At 45.5% G+C, this 18,672-nt stretch overlaps 1 protein-coding gene and 1 long non-coding RNA gene across 11 annotated transcripts in view; one reads left to right on the top strand and one right to left on the bottom strand.

Annotated features, from left to right (window-relative positions):
- Window positions 1-18,672, top strand: part of PTPRM (protein tyrosine phosphatase receptor type M) — an 840,314-nt gene that overhangs the window by 783,468 nt on the left and 38,174 nt on the right. The gene's annotated exons all lie outside the window — the stretch shown is intronic.
- LOC116468733 (uncharacterized) lies at window positions 11,151-17,344 on the bottom strand. The gene is made up of 4 exons (XR_004248133.1): window positions 17,168-17,344; window positions 16,058-16,142; window positions 15,225-15,305; window positions 11,151-11,417 (listed from the first exon to the last, which is right to left on the bottom strand). It is a non-coding gene; the product is annotated as an uncharacterized LOC116468733 (long non-coding RNA).

Here is an 18,672-nt window from a genome sequence, read left to right on the forward strand (position 1 = left end):
ACTAAGCTTGTCCATTCATCTTCAGACTCCTGGTCCCCAATACCTCTCCTTATCATTTAGGGTTGAAAACAAACTTCATTTTGTACTCAGCCCAATCCATTGTCAAGCCATAAAAACACCGTGTGAACAGCACACCTGCCTCCTGTTTTCATGGTGCCTCCAATGCAGCTTGGGAATTCGCAGTCTTTCATATCAGTCCCAGTAGCAGCGTCCACACTGGTCACCCTGGTGTTCACACTGGTCGCCTCACCTTCCACAGTGGTCACCTTGTGCTGTTGCGGTCTCAGAAACCAAAATGGATGCCCCATTATCAACTAATACAGAAAGGTGAAGGAAACAGAGTTACCTACAGGTTGAAGGTTCAGGGCCTGTCGGGGCAAATCCTCCAAGTTCCTATGGCCAAACTCCCTACCAATAGGAGCTATAGCTCTGAGTCACAACCCAGACCACTGAAACTCTTGATTGGACAGAGAACCAGCCTTGAAAACACTCTTTCCTGATAAGCAGCTGCAGATCTCAAGCCCATTTTGGCAGCTCATAGAGGCTGCATCCAGACTGTCTTTGTGTCCCATAGCTGACCTTTTGATGTAAAGAGCCAAATGCCATTTTCTTTTCATGGTAAAAACCCCACCCCAAAGTGAACATGGGATGTATGGTACATGTATGTTTACCTATTGCACATGCGCTCAGCTCCCCTTATAAATATGTATAGCTTTCCCGCCAAACCTGCTGATATGTATGACTCTGTTGTGTGATACAGACCTGGTGAGGCATAAAAGCCAACCTGTCCTTCTTTCTGAAGAGAGAGCACCTTCAGTCCATGCTGGAGACTCTTCCCAGCTTGCAAACCGATAACCCCCATAAAGCTCTCCTTTCTACTGTCCAGCCATCCTGGTGGTCTTTTAGACAACACTGTCTTCTATCCATTCCATGTGTCAGTGCTGCATTAATTTTTATAAACATTAGCTCCTGACACACCACTCTTCTGTTCAGAATCCTTCAGTGATTCCTGTCGAATCCAGAACAAAGCCCAAACCTCAAGATCCCTCTATTCTGTGCCTTCACAGTGTGGCTCTAGTCTATGGCAAGCTTATTTCCCAGCATTCTCTTACAAGTGTTTGAAGTGCCAGGCAGACAAAGTGTTTGCCATTTGCCACACATGCCCAGCACTGCATTCCTTGTGCCTTTGGTGCTGTCTGGCCCATGCACAATGGAGCTCTCCAGGAAAACCCCTGCCAGTTTGGAATGCTCTAGGTCTACACAGTCCCTGCAGAGCCTCTAGTCGCAGGGGTCTACTGAGTATTTTCAGTGTGGTTATTGTGACTGAGAGATTGACTTCTGAGGTTTATTTCATTTTTATTAATTTAAATTGAAATGGCCACATGTGACTAATGGCTTTTGTCTGGGGCAGTGCAGGGACAGCACCTCCTTGCCTTCCTCCCTCTGCCTGCTTAACCAGGGCACCTCTTTTAATACTAATTGAAAATTCCACCCTTTCTAAGAAGGAAACCCGACCTGATTATTCAACTGGCCATTTTATCTCCCTCATCAGCATCCTCTCTGTATGTCACTTGCCATATTCTGTCCTTTAGTAGAAGTCTTAGCCCTTCCTCATTTGTAGTAACTCAGTCAGAGAATCAGAAGGCTTTGGCTCTTCCCATGCCCATTGTAACATCTCTGAGCCCCAGATTCCTCATCTGTTAAGCATAGGGAATGATGCACTAATACACACTCTCCTGTGTCACGGGATTACTGTAAGGATTACAGAATAAATTGAGCATCTGTTGTGCCTGTTTCCACTTCTGCAAACTCACCTTCTCAGCCATTCCTGTGCACAACCACCAAGCTGTGGGTCCTTCCAGGTACGCCCAGTAGAAGCAGTTGGTCAAGAACCCTTTCCCTAAATCTGGCCACAGGGACGGCCTGTCTGTTGTCAGAGATGGTGGAGTTTGCACCTTGCCTTGAATTCCTTCAATTCTGTAGGTCATGAATTATCTGTTTCTGCTGGAAATATCAGCAATTCCTAAACTAGAATTGCCGTAACTTTAACACAAAACTAGAAGTCAAAGAGGAAATTGGCGGTGTAGCCTGTGATGATTCCCATCCAGGCACTGCCAGACGTCACGCCACTACCCCCAGCACATCAGCCAAGAAAGGAGGCACTAACGAGTACTGAGCTATCAGCAGTAGGAGAAAGGCCTTCTACGGACTCCTCAACACCAACTCCTCCAGGAAGGATGGTTCCCTGGCTGCCCTGGTGAACCTAGAGATTTTCTCTGCCTGAAAACCTCAGTTCTACTCTGTAAAAAGTTCAACCAAAGAGCTCGATTTGTCATGTTCACAAATTAGCCCAAAGATAGGCTTTTTAATCCCTTCTCAGCACAATTTAACCCAACATTTAGTGCTGTACTTACTGTATCTATGACAATAAGAATCCAAAGATAGTTGTAATTCACTTGTCCTCAAAGAATATCACCTGTGGTCATTGAGAACCGTGTATCAACAATGAACTGTGACACATGTTCAGAATGTGATGGTACCAACGAAGGGACTCATTCTGCCTGTGGCAATCTAGGTCTTCTCGGAGCACGTGGTAAAGAGCTGGACCTTAGTAGGAGGAAGGGTTTTATTTTGTCTTTATTTTAGATTTAGGGGGCACATGGGCAGGTTTGTTAAATGGGTATATTTAGTGGTGCTGGGGTTAGGGCTTCTAATGATCCCATCAACCAAACAGTGAACATAGTCCCCAGTAGGTAGTTTTTCAACCCTTGCCCTCCTTCCTCTCTCCTCCCTTTTATATTCCCCAGTGTTTATTCCCATCTTTGTGCTGTGTATACCTAACGTTTAGCTCCCACTTACAAGTGAGAACATAGGGTATTTGGTTTTGTTTCTGAGTTAATTCACTTAGGATAATGGCCTCCAGCTGTACCCATGTTGGACCAAAGGACATGATTTCGTTCTTTTCTTTTCTTTTCTTTTCTTTTTTTGTGGTTTGTTTTGTTTTTTGAGATGGAGTCTCACTCTGTCACCCAGGCTGGAGTGCAGTGGCACGATCTTGACTCACTGCAACCTCCACCTCCCGGGTTCAAGCAATTCTCTGCCTCAGCCTCCCAAGTAGCTGGGATTACAGGTGCCCACCACTGTGCCTGGCTAATTTTTTGTATTTTTAATAGAGACGGGGTTTCACCATCTTGGCCAGGCTGGTCTTGAACTCCTGACCTTGTGATCCACCCGCCTTGGCCTCCCAAAGTGCTGGAATTATAGGTGTGAGCCACCGCGCCCGGCCCGATTTCATTTTTTATGGCTATGTAGAAAATGTGTATATACCACATTTTCCTTATCCAGCCTACCATTGATGGGCACCTGGGTTGATTCCATGTCTTTGCTGAGGAAGCATTTTAAATGGCAGGAGTGAGACAGTAACCACTTCAACAGCATAAGGAAGGGAAAGCACAGGAAGGGGAGGAAATGGCCAGATGGAGAAAGAGCTAGTGGCCTGCCTGATGCAGCTGCTGAGGGAAGAACTGTGAGGCTGGGAAGCTAACTGCAGGCTTGTTGATGAGGATTTGAAATGCGTTTCTAGGAAGGAAGGAGAGGTAGAAAGTGGGCAGTGTGTGTGTTTGTTTGTTCACTTTAATGGAAGGCATTGAGGTGGTGAATCATGTGTTCTAATTGGTGTTGAAAAACAATCTTGGTGACCATTAAGGAAAGGGTGAGAAAGGCTATGGAGGAGTATGGAGACATGTTTAGGAGGTTAGAGCAAGGCTCTAGGTGAAAGATGATGTGGGCTTGAGTTTGGGCAGAGGTGTTGGGAATTTATGAGGAGCATACAGTTTGGGTGTTATGGTGGGTAGGTGGTGCTGATAAGGAAGGCGGAGAACTTGAGAATGAACCAGGGTTTCTACCACTGTGACTTGGGTTGCTATAAAGGGTATTAACCAAGAATGGGTATCTCTTTCCAGCCAACCCCCACACCCCCAAATAAAAGTAGGTGTAAGGAGAGGCAATGTGTTTCATCTTGGACATGCTGAGTTTAAGAAGCTGAATGAGCAGTAATGTGGTGCTTTCCAGAAAGCTCAAGAGAGAGATGTGAGCTGAAGACACAGAAACAAACTATGAAATGTTAGCGACCCCCTTTCTTCACAAGCATCTACTGTGTGTGTTAGGCTTTGGCTGCACTGGGGATATCAAGATGAAAAGACATGGCACAAACTATGGTACAAAAAGGCAAACAAAAAAAAAAGTATAATGCGGCTGGGCACAGTGGCTCACACCTGTAATCCCAGCACTTTGGGAGGCCGAGGCAAGTGGACTGCCTGAGGTCAGGAGTTTGAGTCCAGCCTGGCCAACATGGTGAAACCCCATCTCTACTAAAAACACAAAAAATTAGTGGGGCGTGGTGGCGGGTGCCTGTAATCCCAGCTACTTAGGAGGCTGAGGCAGGAGAATCGCTTGAACCCAGGAGGCGGAGGTTGCAGTGAGCTAGATCGCACCATTGCACTCCAGCCTGGGTGACAGAGTGAGATTCCGTCTAAAAAAAAAAAGTATAATGCAAAGTGATAACCACTGTAACAGAACAGAGTTCTTGGGAGAAAGTGGAGAAAGAAAAGAGGAGGACTCATAACAGAACAGTGGAGAATATCTGTTTCTGGGGGCAGTCGGGAAGAACAGCTGGGATGGAGTCTGGAAAAGGAAAGCAAGAGGAATAGGGCGAGAACAAAGAGACCTGGATCATGAGAACGAAGAGAAGACAGCATTTCAATAGGAAGGGGATAGCGACCAGGTCACAAGCTACAGAAGGCCAGGTAAACAGGAATCAGGGAGCAATGTAGAGAGAAAGAATGTACTGAGTCAGGCATCCTGCTAAATGTTTCACAAGCCCTATTGCTCTTATCACAGCTACCCTCTGAGTACATTTAAAGATTCCTATTTTCAAATTAAGTAAGTAAGGCTTGGTGTGGTTAAATAATTTGGCCAAGGGCATAGAGCTAGAATTGAAACTTTGGTCTGTCCAGTTCCAAAACCCATGCTCTCTCCCCCATTCCACAGTGCCCCCCATTAGCACTGGAGAGGTCTTTGATATGTACCAAGTTCCCATGGGGTGATAGAACCGAATCCAGCAGCAGTAGAACAGTGGCTAAGTGTGCAGCAAAGACGCAACTGTAGCTAGTTCTTGGAGCGGCGAGTCACAGGAGAGAGAGATGAAGCAGCACCTAGAAGGGAACAGGGTCTAGATAGTGAATATAATGGTTGGGAGTGTGTTTTTAGTGATAGAGTAGACATAAGAGTGACTGGAAGTCTGAAAAGAAGATGTAATTGCAATCTCAAACTAAAGGTACAAGAAAAGAAAGGGGAAAAGTGACAGAGGAAAATCACAGACAAGACAGAAGGGGATGCTTTCAGTTCACAAGCATATGCTGCATTCGCACCACTCAATGTGGAGTCACAGAAAGCCAGGGATGCTAAGATAAATTAAGTGTGTCCCTGTACACAGGGAGGGGGCGTCAAGCAAAGGGATGAAATTCCATGATAAAGGTTTCACAGCGTGCTGTGGAAGTTCATGAAAGAGGCACCTCATCTAGCCGTGGAGTTGAGTGGAGGTTGAAGATATTTGTCAGTAAATGCTTCTCAGAGCAAGGGGTGCCTGGTGCTGAGTACAGGAGGTGGGAGAGCAAATGGAAATTAATTGGCAAAGGAGGGAGGGAAGCTGTTCCAGGCAGAGGCAACCACAGGACCCTGCAGGGAAGCTGCAGGGATTCAGTATGAACCAGGGGAGATGGGGGATGGGGATTATAGGGAGAACTGAGGACTTGTCGTGGATATACCATGTCAGGAATTGGGCTTCAGCTCATGAACGACAGAGAGCCCCAAAGGATTTGGGTGCAGAAGTGACAAGGGGAAAGGGCCACACTGGAGATGCTGCAGAGACAGAGTGGGTCATCCAAAGGCAGAACAATCACCATCTGACTTAACAAGGAAAAGGTTATTGGCAACCTTTTGCCTCAGTGTTTTCAGAGTGATGGCCTATCAGAGTTCTTTGATTACATGCAACAGAAATCAACTCTGGCTAATTTCAGGAAAAGGGAAAAGAATATTAGAAGCTCAAAATGTTGATGTGAAGAGTAAGGCTTGCAAAAGATAGGAAAGAAGGTAACAGCTCCAGAGGGCTAGTGAGCCAGATGGGACTCACAGCCAGACAGTCTAGTCAAGGCGCTGATGCTAAGACAGTGAGCTCTCTGGTCTCTTTGTCACTGTGCTCAGGATTCTAATAACAAGGATAAACCTCCGACTCCCAAAGGTTGGTTCATGTGCTCATCCCTCGCTGTCCAGGGCCTCTAATTGACAAGCCACCCCATAGGGAAGAAGTAATTCCCCAAAAGGAAGTCAAGGATCCATTAGGAAGGATGAATGGATGAAATGGATGTTGACAGACCAAATGATGCGTTCAGTACAAATAGCAAGCACTGAAGCCAGCCTGCAGCGTTGAGGCAGCAGTAGCAAATGAGGATGCATAGACTGAGTGTAGACTTGTCAGAAGCTTAGCTCGGCAGGGAAAAGAGAGGAGTGCAGCTGTAATTAAACAGAGGACCATTTCCGAGCAAAGGATATTTATAAGGTGAAAGACCCTTGACAGTAGTTATGTGTTAAGGAAAAGAATCAGAAGAGAGGGAGAGACTGGCCATCTTGGGAAGTGGACGGAGTCTTTGCCAGGGAGCCAGGAGGGAAGGGACCCTGAGCACAGGTCTTCCATTCAGCCTTACAAGGGATGACATCTTTTCCTCTGAGCCTGCAGAGCAGAGACAGGCGTGGACACACTTAAATAAATTGAACCAAACAGAAACACACTCAGGATGGCACCCTCTCCTGGTAACACTGGTTTTCCCAGTGCAGTAGGGAGCAAGGCCATGGGCTGAGAAGCTGGAGGAAAAGGGAAGTAGCTATTTTAGGGATGCATCAAGGACACAGGTAAAGGCATTCACCTGGAATGGGAGTGACCTCTTCTCTGGGGAGAAGGTAAGGATGGGCAGATAAAGTGAGACTCCGGTTGGCAGCTACAGGATGCAGGTAGGTGGAATCCCAGGACAGCCAATAGCCCAAATCCTCCAGGTACTAGCAGCAGGGGAATGTGACTCCAAGGAGAATAGGGTGTTGTGAGCGTTTCTAGGTGAATTGAAAACCAACCCATTCTTACCCCACACCTTACTTTTTGCAACCTTGGAATGAAGGGAATTATCCATATGAACTCTAAAATTCCATGTTTATATGAAGGATATTTTCCTGTTTGCTGTTTACATTTTGGTGACGGGATCCATTTGAATAACAAAAGCACCGCAGTCCAGATCCAGTTTAATCCACATGCTTCCCGAGTCCTTGATGCTTCCTGTACGCTCTGAATACCACCAACAGCAGAAAATGATTGAGTGTGGATTGTTAAAGGGGAATGATTCAGGACAAAAACATGAGGACTGTCACTCCCTTAGGAGAGAGCCCTCCACTCCCATGTCCTCTACATGGTTTTCACATGAATTGTATAGAGGATCTGGAACGGAATGTTGCCATGTGATTAGGTACCAGTGAGACAAATTCTCTCAGTGATCCATCTGTATTTTAATTTATGCAGACCATAAAAGATATTCAGTCTGTTCTCTAATTTATAGACCTTCTTTTGAAAATAATCTAATCTGACTACAGTAAACTAAGATTTTTGAAGAAATACATTCTTTTTAGAAGTTCTCAAAATTACTTATAGCGATCCCCCCGATTTATCAACTGCCACAATTGGTCACACCTGGTGAGCACATTTCCAGGTCTTTACCCAGTGATCAGCAGGGCCGCAGCGGGTTCCTGCCTGCAGTAGGGAGGGGGGTCCTTGGAGAGAATGTGGTTTCTTTGGAGGACTCTCACGATCGTTTAATGAAGATATCTACGCACGCCCTGTTGTGTTCTGTGTAATTGCAAGTGTGACTGTTACCTCTGGAAGATCTCCTTAGGCACCGAAATGGCTATTTTACTTAAAGTGTTTAATCAATAGAGAATCATCGTTTCACATCCGTCAATTCAATTTGGACAGCAAATCCATTTAATTAAAGGTAAACTGTGGTATAAAGCAGATGCAAAAACATACACAATTATAAAACAACTTCATTTAATCAGGAAACACTTAATTGACTACAAATTGGGTAATGATTTTGAAAAATACGAGACTAAAAGAAAATATATACTCTCAGACTAAAGCAAGGAGAAAACCATATAACTTTTTTCTCCAATCTTATTGAAGGCTTATTCAGTATTTTAAATACTAAGTTCTGCATTTTATAACTTAGAGTAATGAGGTTTCTTATATAAAACTTCATATCATATGCCAACCCCAACCTCTGTAAACTTTATTCTGATAGTATTCCTGAAAATAAATACATATACAACATATTTACACACACACATTTTTGTTTAAGGCTAGCTATCCCCCCCCACACACACACACACATTTGCCTGCATGAGTAACCAGACTAGATCTCTTTTACAATTTTCACATTCCCCATATCTGATCAGAGTTTCTTCCCAAATGTATGCACATGACACGCACACACACACACACACACACACATGCATACACATGGACATGGACATGCACACACACACATCCCTATCTCCGTTTCGGAAATGTTCTTTGCTTTGTTGGGAGCAGCAAGCCACTGTTTGTTCTGAGTGCAGACCATGGTCCCTCTTGTTCTGAATTCTGGTGATTTGTCACCATGAATGAATGAATTTCCTGTGAGGAGAACAGGATCAGCTTCCTATCTGTTTCTCACACCTCCTGTGTCTCTGCTGTTGCCAGTATTAGAAACCTTAACCCCTTGGAGTCTGTTCATGTCTCTTGCTGGTTCTGCTCCCTGGTATGCATGCAGCTAGTGACTGGGCAGGCATCAAGTGACCTCTCAGCCTACTTTAGGCAAAAGCCAGAGAATAAAAGAGAGGATCCTTCAAGACATGTACAACCCAATTATAGAGGTTGTACACAAGAAGGAACAAAACACCTTCAGCTGCCATGTTGCCCTCCCTGCCAGACCATAGGCTTCTGTGAGCAGAACCCCGAAAGGCTGGACACAGAGAAAGTATGAGTGACTGTTTCGGGAGAGGTGGAAGAATAATTACAGAGGAACATGTAAGCTGGTGCAAAATAACTGAGTGCATATGAGGGGAATTTCTGTGTACTGCACCCCTTCTGTTGATCTCTTCTACATTGGAAGAAGAGACTTGAATCTGAAGCCATACAAGTATGTATAATATATTCACTAAGGATGTGAGTGAAGATCACTACACCTGTTTGAAATGACAGAAATGTATCTACATTTAGCCTACCCAATTAATCCTTTTGTATTAAATACTTGGTAATTCAGCCTAATCCATTATGTCCCTTTAAAAAAACAAAAAAAGCAAAAGTCATTTTTACTCAAATATCAATGAAATACAAATCAGGCTTCAGAGACAATTCTTTATGTGCTATAAGTCATCTGACACTTTTGTGTCAGCCATCTCTCATGCTGCCACAGTGGCAGGATATTACAGGATCAAAGCAAATTTGCAGGTCTGAATAACAAGTGCTGCTCTGAGCACACTCTCCTGGCTCCCCCAGGTAACTGCGAGCTGCGTGCAGATCAGCTCTTTAACATTCTCTAGCTGAGCCTATGGAGACGCCTGTGCCTGGGCGCCTGCCTCCATGGTCACCCTTGCGGAGCCCTGTCGCTAGCCTTCAATGGACAGTCTTGCTGCTTTGCCATAATTGGCCGACCCTGGAAAATCCTCACTTGCATCTGTGCCTGGACTTCTTGCCTCTTTGCCATTTTACTGGCCTGGGCTTGGGGCCTCTGTTGTGTCACCCTGTCACCTCTAACTTTGTCTGCCACAGTCTTTGGGGTACATACAGGTGGTTACCTGCCTTTGTATCTAAAAAGCGCTTCAGAGGGCAGGGAGCCTGCATGTGTAGCAGACGGACAAGTGCACCTGGGACTGATGCATCACAGCCTGAGCGCTTTTACAGCGTGGCTGCAGCACACTCCTACCTGCTCGGGTGTGCACAGCTGGAGTTTCCTGGCACCATCATTGGACGCAATATGGGATGGTCTCAGAGCTGCGATAGTCCTCTTCCCTTGTTCTGCTCACGTGAGCCCTTGAAAGTCAGTTTTTCTCCCGTTTTGTGCACAGCAGGTATATCCTATTCTTGAACAATTTGCTGAAAAACAGTAAATGGGTCCTTTCTTGAAGGCGTAATTCTTTTCTCCTTTCTCTACTTTCTGAATCTACTCCTTTAATCTGAGCCCTTCCTCTGCCTTTCCCTGAAGGCTTAGGGTTGTCTGGCCACATAAATACATGAGTAACCACTGGGGCCTCTCCCAGGAGGATAGGACCAAAGAAACAGAATAATCCAGTAACTGGTTTGAGATAGAGCCTTTACACAACTGCATTCAGATTAACAAAGTGGCAAAGACATCAGTATCTCTACTTTAGTGTCATGAACTAAGGAAATAAATAAGGAGGAATGTAATTCAGTAGGCTACAGACAACCGGAATTCACTGCCTCAGAATTTTCTCACTGAAAGTGCCTGCCATATGTCTAAGACAGAGAAAGACAGCAACTTATGCATAAGCTACCACTCCCTGTCTCTGGGACCAGGTTTCTAGCAGTGAGGTGGAACAGGTCTGGACACACCTCTGCTGTGAAATCCATGCAAAAAAACCCCTTCATACCCGACAAGAAGATAGTCTGTCAGTTGCTTCCCTATGCCTGAATTACAGGTTTGTAGAGCTCAGGACAAGGAACGTGCATTTGGGTAACATTATTTGAAAATTGTGGGGGTGCTGCTGAGTTCCAAAAGTGGACTGGTCACCTTGGCCAATACTAGCAGAGGAAGCAGGGGTGAGTTAGCCCGCTGGTATTGCACTGGATTACTTGCTAGGACTTTGTATAAAGAAGCACAGTCTGAAACAGACACACTGCAGGAGACCAGGGATGAACAGTGGGGAACACTGCCTGCAGAAGGGGATGTGAAAGGAAGCTGGGAGTAGATGTTTCAACACCCGACACTGTTTGGATTTACATCTTTTAGCTTTAGATTGTCTACTATAAAATAGAAGCAGAACTCTTATCACTTAAAATTGTAAGTAAACAGATGTCTTTATTCTAGAGTAACATAGCACATTTGTTATCTAACCAAAAATAGATTCTTTTCTGATGTTGTAGAGAATTTGAAACCAACAGTGTATGTGTAGGAGCTTCAATCCATTCAACTGGTGGCATCATATACTTCACATCCTTAGGACGGCTTATGTGATGCGCAGTCAAGGATTGGGCAGATCATATGTCATGTCACTCCATCCTTCAATGCCTTTTGATCTGTTTAGCAGCTCCTTATGATAACCTAAGGAAGAGGGTAAGGGTGTTGAGACTCAGATTGACCCGTGTCTTTTGTAAATTCCTCTTCCTTTCTTCCTTCCTTCACCCCTAGAGCCCTTGATTTCCTCAAAGAGATGAACTGGGATAGGTATGCACTTCAGACTATCTCAGAGGCATTTAGCCCTGATTCATGTCTCTGAAATTAAAGCTTGTTGTCTTCCTAATACTGATACAGACCATAAAGCATTGTGTGTTACAATAAATGGAGCACCTGGAGCTCTATACTGAGTGCTGTTCCCTTCTCGATAGCAGAAGTGCTGGGGTAATGGTGACTACCACTAACAGTTACTGGACATGTCTTATGGGTAAGTCAATGTGGTGAGTCTTTAGATCATCAGAGTGATTAAGAAGTAGATATGATTGTTATCCTATTCTCCAGATAATAAGCAAACTTAAAGACATTAATAAATTGGTCCAACCTCATACAGCTAGTTAATGTTGGACCCAGGATTTGAACTCTGGAACCCACGCTGCTGACTCCTAAGGCTTCCAAAGAAACACATTCTAGAATCACATAATCAGATAACTATAGGACTCAGAATACCTTTAATAATCAGGTCTTGTATCCTCTTTTGCCAGTAAGGAAACTGAGTACCAGAATGGTTCAGTGACTTGCACAGGATCCCAGAGCTAGATTGGAACACAGCTGGGATTAGCCCCAAGCCCTCCTGCCTGTCTGCCGGGCTTCTTTCTGTTATAGCACACTGTGTCATCATTAAATGTTCGTTTTTAAGAGAGGCTATAAAAACTTCATCCGAGGTTCTTTAAAATGTTATCCTTCTGTCTAGAAGAAAATAATATCGTGTGTGTGTGTGTTTCAAGAACTTTCCCAGGTCTTGACTAAGTCGGAGAGGTCCCATCTTGGCAACTTGGGAGACACAGGAGACCCAGTGCCTGAGCTCACGAGCTCTAGGAACCCTGACGTGTGCCTGTTAATCCTGCCACCCCAGTCCTGAAGCTGCTGTCCTCTTCTCAGGCAGTGTGAAGGATCCAAGCAAGCTGCTGGTGATGGGGTTGCCTGACACATCGTCCTGGGCGATCCCCGGCCCCAACTGCTCCCAGCTCTGCCATATCTGACCTACGCACAGGTCCCTTTTCACCGTTAGTTTGCACCTTGTACTTAGCAGCCCATCCCGGCAGATGGCAGCTGGCTCAGCTGCAGAGAGCCCCACAGTGGTGGCAGTGATTACATACACCTACACAAAGGAACTAGGTACCCTTTAAAAACACTGCTCCTACAGAAAACCCGTTCCTGTGTCCTCCCGCTCCTGTTGAATACAAACTTTCCTTCCCAGTACAATTCCCTTTATTTCAAAGTGTAGCATCAAAGTGCAGCGAGAAGGGCCTCAGAAGCAGCTGAGGGTCACGAGATAGTGACTGCTTCCTGCTGCTTTCGGAGGATCGCACCCTCCCAGCCCCCACCTGCCAGAGCCTCAAGACCACTCCAGCTGCCCTCTGCCAACTCCCCAAGTCTAGAATATCCCTCTCCTCCATATCCACCCATAGAAACAGCACTCCATATTTCTGTCTCATTTGTAAGGTAGTTTCCCTTATGAAGCTTTGCATACCTTTCTTTGGAATTAGCATACTTCTGACTGCCAATAGCAGTTTTCATTTTTAAAATTTTAATGAACATTTACTTGTGCTGAGCATGTTCTAGGTGCTTTACAAGGAAAAGAATTGAGTTAATATTCGTAACAACTCTCTTATCCCATTTTACAGATGGAAAAATGGAGCCAAGGTCACACACCTAATAAATGGGACCTGGCTTTGAACCCAGACAGTGTGGCTCTAGGGAATGTGCTCTTGACCAGTAAACTTGCCCCTCATTCTGCCTTGAGTTGAGTTTGTTGTTTACACATCTGTCTCTTAGTGACTATGAGAACTATGTCTCCTTGCTCTCTGCATCCCCAGCAATGCCCAGTCCGGGCTCTGCTTGTCATGCATTTTCAGGGCTGTCTGAATGACTGGCAGGACAGCCTGGACACCACAGCCCCGAGCTAAGCACAGGATTTCCCTCATTGCAGCCACAGTGTTGGTCCCTTAGGTCTCCTATCTCTTAATCTCTCCCAGCTTTACGTTATGTGTTTGTAAAATAAGGATAATAGTACTTACCCCACAAAGTTAATGGGAGCGGGCATATAATCAGATAGCGTTAGGAGCTGGAATCGTTTTCACCAGCATGTGATCTAGTCTTTGGCACATAAGGAAACTGAGGGCCAGAACAGTTCTGTGACTGGCACAAAGTCGTAGATCTATACTGTGACCCTGACACATGTGAAGACTGACAATGACAGAAAATACGGATTTCTTTTCTCAACAGATATATCATGTACAACTCTAAGAAACGTCCTCTCTGATGTACCTGGCGGCATATATATGTATTCTAATAATGTCATTGCTCAAAAGATTTCTAAAGTTTTTATTTCAGAATAATCTGTAGAGTAGTATGTGACACTCTCTGTTTATTGCCCTTGCTGGTGGCAAATCTCCCTCCCCTGGCAGGAGGACTTACATTTGGGGAATAGCTAAAAGTCAAGCTGAACCTCTTGAATAAGATGGGGAACAAGCAGTCGAAATAACGTGTCTCCTGAAAGTCTGGCTGTAGTTTGAGTGATGCTGCTTTCTGATTAAGTTTTCATCAAGATGAGGTAAGAGAGAAAAGTAACAAGACAGATTTCTCATGTGGTTTGTAGGATAACACTTAAAATTCCACAAGGGGACCAGGCTGCATGTTTCTTTACAGCTGATGAAAACCAGCGTTGTGGATACAGATGTGACCTTGTGCTTATAAGTACTGTATGCCCATTAAATAATAACATTAATGAATAGATGCAATTGGAAAACAGACACTTTGTGAGGGTACTTTAAGGCAGGACCGTAAAGGCATGAAAGAAGGATTTACTTACGATATGAAGTTATTTCCCAAACTCAAACTATCCAGACTTCCAGAAGCTCTTGATTTAGTGCCAGTTTTGAAATAATCTTCAAGGATGTTTCCCAAGGAAGGTCCCCCTTCCAAATAAAGCCAGTCTGAAAGGAAGAACCTAGGAAAGCTATGATAAGCCAGGTACTTAATCAGCAACTTTATATATACTTTAAGAAATCTCATCTAATCTTCACACCCTCCCTAAGAAGTTAATAATAGGATCTCATATTATGCATGAGAAAACAGGCTCGGGGTGGAAGTCACTTGCCGCATGAGAAGACTGAGGCTCAGGGGGTGTAAGTCACTTGCTGCAACTTCACAAGGTAGATGGAAAAAAAATCCATGTGCATCTTACTCCATCACACTGAGACCAGAGCAATCTGTGTTCTCAGGATATTTAAATGAGTAATATTTTATTCCTCTGAGACCTCTAAACCAAAAGGTTTGGGGATACAGTAAATCTGTTATCTTGGAAACAAAGCTGGCAGCTGCTCTTGGCTGGGCTCTATGTGGTAGCTGTGCTTCATGGCAGTGTTTTTGCACTCACTATCCAATATCCATCAAACCTCTTCTCAGCGGGCCCAAACACAACTATTAATAGAAGTATGGATACTCTGTTTGGATATCTCTTTCAAAACAAAGAAGAGTCTCTTAAAAACTCTTGACAAATCAAAACTTGTAACTGCCTTATTCTTTTTCATCCCTTCTTCCCCTTTAAAGTTGTGTTTATTGGATCACATTATGGTGCCCCCAACTTAAAAGCTAACAATTAAATTTCTTAGTCCTTCTTCATCATGGGTTTCTTAGCAAAATGAGTACTCATGTGCATGCACATAAACACACCTTCAGTTCTGCCCGGGCTCCTTCCTGTGGATGGGGAGAGTTGCTGACACAGGAGGCAGAGTAGAAACGCAGCAGCTTGTGCTAACGGGCAAAGGAGGATGATGGTTTCAGAGGGTGCATTCTGCTCTCCTGCCCCCCCCCCCACTCCATCCGTCTCCAGTTCTGCCCCCCAAAAGGCAGCTGAAGTCATTTCAAGGCTTCCTACTTTGTTTCTGTTCCAGAGGCCAAGCCTCCTGGTAAGACTGAGGAAAGCGTAAAGCACCTTGAGTTCCATCCTCCCAAAGGGCCTTGCAGCTGGAGTCATTCAGCCTCTCCTTCACCACCATCTAATTTATTGCCTTGAGCAAGCCACTTGCCCTCCCTAGCCCTGCCTGTCACTTCTTCCTTCCAGAGCATGAGGAAATACAAGGAATGAAAAGGATCGAGACCAGCCTGGCCCTTGCTAGGTCTCTTCTGGGCAAATCACATGCTCTTCCATCCACTAAGTGAGGCCACAGATGTCAGAATGCAGCCATCCAGTGTATCCAGTTCAAAGTAGGAACTGCTCGGTGGATGGGAGTTGCAATGATCTTGAAAATGAGTGTTTGTAAATTGACTGTCTCTGAGATTCCTCACAGCTATATTTGATTTGAATCCCCTTCCCCAAAACCACCTATCGTGTTGGGAGTTAATCAAACCACACTGATAAGCAAATGGACATGCCAATCTCTCTCTCCCTCTCCCCCCTCTCTCTCGTCTTCTCAGATAAGGTTTGAGGGAGAGAGGAATCAGCAGGGGGTTCCCCCTAGCTGTCCTTCCACCATCATAAGCCATGCACAATTGTCAGTACTCACCTCTGCCCTCCTCCTTCTCCGGGACACCCTGCCTCCTCTCTCCAGGCCTCCGTGGGCTCCTTGGCCTCTGAATTCCTGTAGACATCTAGGGTCCAGATCACAAAACGATCACTTAATAGTCAGAATTTTCATTTTTTCAATTTCCATTTTTGGATAAACTGGGCACATGGCTAAATGTTTTCATCACATTGTATCAATTAATCCAGTGGTTCCCAAATGTATCTACACTTCAGAATGGCCTGGGGAGAGGGGGGCTTCAATAAACTACTGATACCTCTGTCCCACCCCAGAAATTATGATTTAATTAGAGTGTGGCCTGGGCTGTAGAATTTGTTAAGACCTCCCTCCCCCCAGCTAAGTGATTCTAATGTGCAGGCAAATTTGGGAACCACTGACTTCTTAGAACTCTCTGCTGTAGGACCTGTAATCATGCCCTGTTTACAGATGAAGCCCCTGCAGTTGAGCAAACTCCAGTGAGCCCCTCAAGCTCATGTCCACACTGCGTGAGAGCCAGCGCTCCAGCCTGGCCAGACTCTGCAGCTGTGCTGTCTCAATCGTTGCTACCCACAGTGTGGTCCAGAGACCACAGCATCACCTGGTAGCTTGTTCAAAGTGCACATTTTCAGGCCCCACAAAGTCAGACCCACTGAATTTATTCAGAATCCCTCCAAGGGAGTCTCATGCCTGCTTCACTTTGATAACGGCTGCTGTAGTCATGTCAAATGCCGTGAAGGTTACAGTCATGTGCTGGCAGCCTTGGGAGCCACAGCTCTGGCCCCTAGCCATCCTCTGACTTTAATTTACCTGAGTATTATCTGGGCTGCTGGTTTAAAATGACCCACCTCAAAGATCTTTTTTCAGGAAGTTAGAAATCCTGGAGTTACAGCGCTTTCTGTGCCGTTTCGTGTTTGTGAGTTTTAAAGCCAACAAGGATCACCCCTTTGGAGCAGGGACCACACATCTATTCCTGCCGCCCTCTGGCAGTAATGAGCAGGTGGCAGGGCTCGGGACTGTTAGCCTGATTGATGGCCTGATGGAACCACCACCAGGGCACTAAGGTAATTAGACGATCGGGTTCTGGACCTTGCTTTCTGGGCTGGAGGCTGCCGCCTTATGGGATGCGTGGGAGGCACAGCCTCTCCTAGAAGCTGTGCAGGTAGCGCTGGGCTGCAGGAGGCAGCCAAGCCAGGCGCACGATCAGAGCAGGGGAGCCTCCAGTTCCTTGGTTCCTGGGCTCCAACGGGCACCTCCAAACCAGTAGTTCCAGCATCTCTGTATGCAGACCTTAGAGGACAGGAGGCGACTGCGAGCCCCACACACACTCTTCAGACACGGAAAGTCTAAATGCAGCGAGAACGAAACATATTTTGTCTTCCTTTTCCTTTTTTTTTTTTTAAGCAAAATAATAACTTGACACAAGTCCAAGCAGTTAAAAAGATACTAAAAGAAACCCAATTTAGAAGAGCTTTTAGTAGGCTGAAAACAGATGTGGCAAACCATTTCGGGATATTCTGGGAGATGAGATGGGGAGGACCGGATTTGAAATGCCTGGGCCGCCTGTTCTGGGCCCGCCCCGCCAGGTGCCTGTGCTCGGGAGGGGCCCTGCCCAGCACGCGTTCTGGAAGGAAGCGGCCCCGCCTCTCCTCCCTCGCAATTACCGCCCGGTCGGAGGCATCCGGGCGGCGCGAAGTCAGCACCGTGCCGAGCAGTTGAGAGCAGACCGTGTTTTCTTTTCATTGTTCCCTCGCTTCGCTGGGAGGGCGGCGGCACCTGTTCTGCGGAAGCGCGGCCAAAGTTGGAAGCCCTGGCGGCTGCTGCCTGCCGCCGACGCGCGGGGGCGCCCGGCTGCATCCGGCCGCGGGGGGCCAGGAGCCTGGAGAGCCTGGAACTGGGTACGGGGGACAGCCAGCCCGGGAGGGCCCAGGGTCGGATTTCGGATGGAACCTGAGCTCGCTCCAGCGAGTTGAAGGAGTTGAGAGCGCATCTCCTAATAATCCCAAAGAAACCGAGCTTTCAGTGCATGCAAGGGGCATTTGATTTCCCTCATTTCCGAGCACTGAAGCACTCCACTGTCATATTTTTGAAATTTGACAACAAGGAGGTTAAAGAGTCTAAATGGAAGACTAGGTGACCATCCAAAATATCATACATCAATTGTGTCTTGTAATTAGTAAAATCATTTTTATTAAGATAAATCTTGATAAGGTGTTTTTATTAGGTAAGATAAACCTGGTATAACATACATTGCGGGTGTGTGTGTTTTGTTCAGTTGTCATTTTCAGAGAAATAAATGAATTTTTAAAGTGTATATTTATTCATCAATAATTATTTTTAAAGTGTGCCTGTATACTATATATGTAGTTTTATATCTATCCCACTACCTTCTGCTTGCATAACTGAAGTCACAAAAAGGTAAAAGCTAATCCCCCAATACACAGGAGAATCTAGTATGTCCCATATAAGCATCTTTGCTAACTGGCATCGTGAAAGTATGGTGCTGGACACTCTTGAAATGAGAGCATTGTTACTGTCAAATTAGACATCTCCACAAATATACATGATCTGCTCAAACTGACTTTACGTCTGGGAAAGGAGAAATTGTAGGTCTCTCTTAC

Source organism: Hylobates moloch, unplaced genomic scaffold, assembly GCF_009828535.3.
Source record: "Hylobates moloch isolate HMO894 unplaced genomic scaffold, HMol_V3 SCAFFOLD_5, whole genome shotgun sequence".
Classification (NCBI taxonomy): Eukaryota; Metazoa; Chordata; class Mammalia; order Primates; family Hylobatidae; genus Hylobates; species Hylobates moloch.